We start from the raw sequence: 8731 nt of genomic DNA on the forward strand, positions 1-8731 counted from the left end.
ACCTTACTCTTGATGGCTAAAAACATAGAGCATTGGAGAGGAACGTGAGTAACCTACGTAATTAGGAAGATTTGGATCGCTAGACAATGAGTCCATTCAGTGATAAAATTAGTTGCGCCATGGAAGCATATTGCATTTGTAGAGTTGTTGAAACGTTCAACATAATGATTGCAAGGATCACGATGAATTTCACTATTTCTTTGTCAGATTTACTATGGGTAGGTTGTGCCCATGAGATGAAGTTTAGTTATAAGCTTGGTAGACGAGGCTGTGTACTTCATCCTTTGGTAATCCTTTATGCAAAACCACGTAACAAGATATTTCATCTAGAAATATTATGTGGTGATTGGTTGTTTACATTTCGTGTGCATATGGTGAGAACCATGGTATATATATTATCTTATTTCTTTTTTTTTTATGTAGAAAGAAAACATGGCACCAAGACGAAGAAGCACCAGTAACAACCCAGATGACACAAACCCAATAACCATGACTGCCATTTCACAGATGGTCTCTTAACAAATTGTTGCTGCTCTTGTGCAGTACGATGCGAATCGTGCTGGTGAAAACAGAACCGAAGGAAACGGTGCTAGAGGGAGTGGAAATGGAAGAAACAACAATGGATCTGGAGTTTCAACTGAAATCGACAATGGCCAGAAGGGCTGCACGTATAAGACATTTTTAAGCTGCAATCCCAAAAGTTTTAATGGTACCGAAGGAGCTATCGGCATCGTTCGTTGGATTGAAAAGATGGAAATAGTGCTAGATATTAGCGACTGCACTAATGATCGTAAGGTTTTGTATGCTACATGTACACTGGTTGATGAGGCCTTAACTTGGTGCAATTCCCGAATCCAAATGTTGGGAAGGAAGGAGCATATAAGCTTACTTGGGATGAACTTAAGAAAATGATGATGGAAGAATATTGTCCCCAAAACGAGCTACAAAAGATTAAGGATGAGTGGTGGAAATTAGAGATGGTTGACGCTGAGATAGTTGCATATACTACCAAATTCAATGAACTTGCTCGACTTGTACCCCATCTCGTCACCCGTGAGTATAAACGCATCGTAAAGTATATTTGGGGACTCGCACCCCGGATCCGTAGCTTGGTAACTGCATAAAAGCCTTCCACAATCAAGGATGCTATGACCCTAGCCCATAGTTTAACAGATGAAGCTATTCGCATGGGTTTGTTACTGAAGTCAGCTGACGATAAGAAAAAGAATCTTGAAGAAAAAGAGGTCAGAGAGAAAAGTGTTGAGAATAAGAGGAAGTGGGGGGGGGGGGGGGAAGTACAGAAAACAAGCTTTGAGAAGCAAAAGCCTAAGAAGCTATTTGTCGCCAAGGGTTACACCGGGACTCTAACAAGGTGCAACAAGTCTGGATACCATCATGGAGGGCAGTGCTCCAAGTGTGGCAATTGCAAGAGAATGGGTCACCAAACCCAAGAATGTCGAACCAAGATTAAACCGGCTTGCTATGAGTGTGGCGCCACTGATCATTTCAAGAAAAATTGCCCCAATCTAAGGAATGGGTGAGCGTAGCAAAGGATGTCCGCTAGGAAATCCACTATAAATGGTATGTACTCTCAAATACATTCTAGACCCCTATTCTTTTGATATATATATCAACATACGTTAACCTTCAAATGATTTTAGACACTCACTTGATATAATATAACTAGTTGATCGATAAATAAAGATAATATTAACTAAAAGAAAAGTTAACAAGAGCTAGTAAAGGCGTTAGTATTTTATTCTAGTCATAGAAAATCACTCCTACAACACTGATTAATTATTTCTTTAACCCGTTAGCTTCGATATCGTGGTACACATGGATTTTCTATCAAATATCCATACATAGATTGTGTATATGGTAAGTTGGTTCGTATATCACACCCATTCGAAGATACCTTCGTAGTCTTATGAGAAAAAAAGAGGTGACACACTTGTAGTTAGGTCTACCACTGTTGCAAAGAGAATATCATACATTCTAGCCACGTGGTGGATAAGACACATGACGAGCAACGATTTTCCATATATACCAATAATTGGAAATAATTAAGAACCTAACTAGAATACTTATATGGGCTATTGCCTCTTAGGCGAATCAAATTCTGAAGCGTTTTAACATTGAAGTTGTCAAGGCCTTTACAACAACTTGAGGCACCAAAGTGGAAATGAGATCAAAACTTCCATGAATTTCAGCATGAGGTTAGCAGAGACATCAGGTGTATTTGACGACGTTTAATCGACTGATTAATGGAAATCCACTCGCTTACTTTCAATCAAGAGAACTTGAAAATGGAAAAGAAATTCAAAACCTTCCTAAAAGAGATTGTTGCAAGTCGAGTCTCTGTTATTTTCCGACAGAAAAAAAAATATCATTACACTTCAATATTTTGTCAGTCGTTACAAAAAAAAAAAAAAAAAAACATTTACCCGCCTAGATATGAGCACGATGTATCACACGCAAACTGATAGTCAGAGTGAAAGGACCGTTCAAACTTTAGGAGCGATGCTATGTAATTGATGTATTCATCATCTATTTGGTAGAATTTTCTTATAGCAACAATTATCACACCAATATTAAAGATAGATTGTGTGAGGCCATTGTGATGACAAATGTCGTTCATCGTTCTGTCGAACCGAAGTAGTGATAAACAATTAGTTGGCCCAAGAGTCACACAAGAAGCTGCTAACAAAATCTCATATATTGAGGACCAAAAAAAAGTGACTCATGACCAAAAAAAAAAGTCATTCTGATAACAAACATAAGTCTTTGAATTTCAAAACAATGAAAAGTTTCTTCTGAAAAATCCCACTTTGCAAGGTTACACTTAGATTTGGTGTATGTAATAAACCTAATCTAAGGTGTATTAGACTATTAGAAACCCTAGCGAGGATGGGTTTGGTAAACAATAAACATAAACAATCAAAAGAACTTGTTACTGTTCATGACACGCCAACGTGTCAAACTTGAGGATAACGTTAGCCAACGGATCACCAATTATTCATCTTTGGAAAGTTATAATCGATAACAAACTTAACGCGTTAAAGAACCTGTTGAGGTTACTAATTAGAAATTCCGAAAACTCCGAAGGAGTTGTGCCAAACTAGTAGACGCTCGTAACCTAGGGCTACTAGGGAGCTCGAGGGTAAATTTAGACGTAAGTGTCCCTCCCTATTCGAGAAACTACCAACTAGTAAAACTTGAAATTTCGAGGACAAAATTATTTTAACATGGGGAGAATGTGACATCCCACTAAGACGGTCTTCTTTCCGACAAATATTAAACCTAATTTCTTAACGTTAATTCCCTTTAGATTAAATTTTGTTAAGGTTAATCACAATGAGTCTAGTATAAGCTGCACATGCACGATACATGCATCAAAGTGATTTATTTTCAGTTAAATTTCCCAAACTTTTGGATTTGTCCAAGGAATACGAACGTTGGTGATACAACTAATAATAACTAGTAGAAGAAATAATAATAATATATAAATTGTTATATATATATATACAAAATATAGAGTAATATTTACGATCGGAACATACATATATTTTTTTAACCTCATAAGACTATGTCTCGTAAAAACTTTACAACATACAGAATTGTAAATATGAGTAATAAAAATACAAAATGCGTAGTAATAAAATATGAACACATATGGTTTACGTGACAAAATACTTCAAACAAATACCAATAACATTTAGGATGATGATAATAATAATTAAATGAGTTATTGTCTACAATTTTACCTACAACGTAAATACGTGTAACCAGTATAAAACTTCATAAATATAATAATAGCAGCATATATATGCCTGTAAACGAATCGAATGTTCGGAAACTATTCGTGAACCATTCGGCAGGATGTTCATTTATGTTCGTTTATTTAATAAACGAACGAACATGAACAAAAAATGTGTGTTCGTTTAATTAAACGAACGAACATGAACACATGTTTCGTTCGTTCATTTATGTTCATGAACATTCGTTTATGTTCGTTTATGTTTGCTTATTTATGTTTGTTTATGTATTAATAGAACATAATTAAATATTATCTAGATAGATAATCTGATTAAAGGTTTTTATATTTGTTAATTTTCGTTCATTTAAGTGTTTTCATTTAAGTTCATTTATGTTTGTTTGTGTTCATTTATATTTGTTCATTTATGTTCATTTATCTTTGTTCAGTTATGTTCATTTAGATTTTAAACAAACGAACACAAATGTCCCTTTTTATATAAACGAACATGAACATAAATATTTGTTCGATTAAGTATCTGTGTTCTTTTAAAGTTAAATGAACGAACACGAGCATGCCTTTGTTCATGTTTATTCGATTCGTTTACAGGCTTTCATTATTCACATTGATGAATACATTGGTCTCAATCTATAGGCTCAGCCAATTTTATTTGTGTTCGTTTGTGTTCGTGAACCGTTCGTGAACACATTAATTTCGTTAATGAACGAACACGAATAAAAAATCTCGTTCGGTAAGTGTTCGTGAACCGTTCGTGAACACATTATTTTCTTAACGAACGAACATGAACAAGGCATTGTTCGTGTTTGTTCGGTTCGTTTACACCCTAAGCATATATGACTTTTGAGTAGACGAGAGAGAGAGCCCACTACTCCTTCCTTCACCAAACTCCAAAATCCTTGTCTCCATTTTCAAAAACTTATGATGTACTCCAACTTTCGAATTTGTCAAAGGAATAGGAACATTAATGATACAACTAATAATTAATAATTACTAGCAGAAGAAATAATATATATAAATTGTTATATATATATTATATATATGGTTAGGTTAAAATAAAAACCCACTTGAGTTATGAAAACTCTAAAACCCATTCTCAACCACATGTTTTTAATTAAAGATTAAATCTTGTGGTCCACAATTAAAGTTAATAAAAAATATAAAAATTTATTTATATTTTCTCTCTCCTAAAAACATATATAAAAATTACTAAAAAATGTTAAAAAAATAGCAAAACATTTTTTTTTATGTTTTCGATGTTTTGTATTAAATGTAACAACATATATTACATGTAACAAAAAAAAACGATGTTACATAGGGTTTTCACGGGTTTTCTCAACTCAAGAGGGTTTTCAAACTATACTTCTCCTATATATATATATATATGTATATATATATATATATATATATATATATATATATGGGTGGTCGCGATCTCGTAAAAACTCCTCTTAAAAGAGAAAACTTACTCTTAAAAACTATTTTTAACTTTTTAAAAAAAAAAAATTTTGAAGTTTCTTTTTTTTTCAATTATTCTTATATGTTGTTATTGGTTCAAAAAAAAACACACACACACCTTGTCGGTAACCTCGTCGGTGTAGTTCACATGTGTAATAGTGTGCATTGCATATATCCAAAAGTGTTTGTATTGCATAGAATACAACACTATTGCACATATTTGATACACACTATTGTATATATGCAATATAAGTCTAATACGCACATCGAATACACATTAGCACGTATGTGTAATACAACATTTACGCACATGTGCACTACATCGACTTTTATTTTATTATTATTTTTTCCATATAATACAACATTACTACACATATACAATACACAAATATTGAATATATACAATTAAACACTATTAAACTTAAAAATACATAGTAATACACATGTGTAATACAACGATATCGCACAATAAAATATGAACACGTATGGTTTATGTGACATATTACTTCAAACAAATACTAATAACATTTAGAGCATCCACGTCCATAAACCAATTCAAAACTCCATCTCATCGCCACATCATACTCTAATCATTTCTTTAAAAAACCCCACTTTACTCCACCCATAAACCAATAAAAACCTCCACCTCATTTTTCATATAATTACCTACTTTTACTATTATTTAATATTTAATAAATTACTTTTACAATACAATAATTTTATAATATTATTTTTTAAAATTACTTTAAAAATATAATATTATTATATCATATTATAATATGATATTTAATTCTGAAATAAATAAGCACAAAGCTCAAATAAGCTACTTTTAACACTATTATTATAATAATAATAATAATAATAATAATAATAATAATAATGAATACAAAACATATTATACACATCAAAACCTACATTCAGTCAGTCTTCCAACACAAACAACATATTATAACCAATTCTCACCTACCCACCAACACAAACAACACAGCTCCCCAAACCAGCGATCCGTATTCCTCGTCTTCCTCCGTCGGCTTCGTCTTCCAAAACCCACCTGCCCACCGCCTGCCTCCGGCACCGCCCGCCCGTCATGTCATCAATTTATTGTTTTTTACTTGATGGTGGGCCAATTTCAAACTCCATCACAAACGTTTGTGATCTCAAACAAACCTCCAACCCTCTGTTTTCCTCCACCGGTAAAAACCGCCGCTCGTCCGTTTGCTCCGGTCCACGTCAACACAAACCTCTCCACGTCCCAAAATGCTCTTCGGTCTCCTCCCGTAAACCGAACACACCAAGCCCACTACCGGATTTCAATCTAAAGAAAGTATTATGAACGTTAAGTTGTCTAACCGAGCTCACGGAGTGAGCATTATGGAGGGGAACTAGCACAAGCTCTTTGTCTTCCTAATCCTTAAACACATTCAATATATATAAATAAGTGAGCTAAAATCCATCTTTAAGCTACATTTGTATTTTTCATAAGATTATGTTTATGCTAGCTTAAACACCCAACAATCTAGATGTAAATACTAAAGCATATGCATGAAACTTAACTATATGGATTTTGATTAAAGATTTGAAACGATTATGAAGTATGGATTAAAACATGATTAAAGGTGAAAACGCAAGTTTAAGATAGTGGATATCTTATCTTAAACTTAATAATAAATACATGTTCATAAAGAAGGTTAGTATGGCCAAGATGTGATTTTGGACCTTAAGTGTTTATATAGTGTATTTGTCTGAAATATAACTTCTTATGGACAAATTTCTATATTCCAAATGCTATATGTAGAATTAAACGATTTTTATGAAAATAATGATGATTTGGGGTTTTAAATCCTAAACATGCTTATATAAAAGTATGTTGGTTAATACGGGATTTTTATGGCATGAAATATGGATTTGTTAAGAATTACACATACACATGCTACTTGGTAAAAGTAGAATAAATGACTTCCAAAGATGTATAAATATAAGAAATTATAAATCAAAAGGTTATAATATAACATGAAATGAGGTACAAGTTTTAGGCAACAAAATAATAAACATATGTATAAATATATTTTGAAGAAAGTGGACAAGCTAAACATAAAAATAATAGGTATGACAGTATGGAAATCTATTAGAAAAAATATATCTATCTTCATTTTAAGAGAATAAACATCACACTTGAAAGGAGAATCTTCTATAAAAAATATATAATTTTGCTAAACCAAACAATATTGTTGGACAAACAACAAATATACGAAGCTGATGACATCAAACTTGAAACGAATATAATAAATTATACTCATTATATTTATATAACTATGTAAATATTATATTAAAAAGTATATAAAAACTCATCAATAATGGGTCGTCCAAAAAGTAAATGAAATTATCGGTTGGGAGAAAGCAACCAACGTAAACGAAATGACAAGTTGGGTGAAAATGACTAGCATAAACCGAGTTTTGAGTCAAAAATGGTAACTAAATTACTCTACGCGTTTAGGATACGAGAAGACAACAGATCTCGGGTTTAAGCTGAATTCACTAGTGAACTGAAAATCAAACTCATAAGGTGAGTTTTACGACCCCTTTTTACTGTTTTATTGTTTTTCAACTGGGGGGGGGGGGACATACTTGCACTATTTTATGTGAACATGAGTTGGTAGCCTTAGGGATCGAAAGATCAGTCACTTGGGATCGAAAGATCAGTCACAACTGTAACCATTAACTATGGCTTAGCCTGGAATTATGTGAGTAGTACTACTGGGGTGACCTCCCCGCTCATGTCGATACACATTATCGAGTGAGGCGCATATAATTTTAAGAATTAATCATAGAAGTTGGGCATACTTATGATTAATAGGTCTTGGGTTGGTTGTGGGCTTATGTGTTGCATATTAACTTTGTATTCCTTGCAAGCTTACAAAGGATCATTCATGGTTTGATTTAATTATTGCACTTATCTAAGGTTTTCTTAATAACAACTGCTTTGTTATCGTGTCAACTAAACCCGTGAACTCACCAACCTAGTGTTGACATTTTTAAGTATGTTTTTCATGGCAAATTAAGCAAGGGGATGCGGGTATTACAAGCATTGCATATAGGATCACCGCTGTTGAGGGATTTCATTTTTATAATCAAGAGCGTTTTGGGTCATAAATTTGAAATCCTATGTAGCGTTTTGTGTAAGGCCCCGAACCTCGGGAACCCCACAGTTGGTAATCATTCAAAACACTCGTAAAAATAATTAAACTTAAAAACAATTCTTTTCATTAAAATAAGCATCACAGAGTATAATTCGGCGGAAAACGTAAATAAGTAAATGAGTTCCCAAAACCCGGGAATTTTTTTGCCCAAAACCTACATAATTATCTTTAAATAAAAATTTTTAGAAATAAATGTTTAATAATAAAATCTTCAATTCCCGTATGCCCTTCACTGTCCAAGTAGCTTCGTGCACGTCCAAGCGATAAGGCATCCTCTTCCTAACCTGAAACTCACACTAACATG

Source organism: Bidens hawaiensis, unplaced genomic scaffold (assembly GCF_021521415.1).
Source record: "Bidens hawaiensis isolate Kalapana, Puna unplaced genomic scaffold, B.hawaiensis_p1.1 tig00024807_1, whole genome shotgun sequence".
Taxonomy (NCBI): domain Eukaryota; kingdom Viridiplantae; phylum Streptophyta; class Magnoliopsida; order Asterales; family Asteraceae; genus Bidens; species Bidens hawaiensis.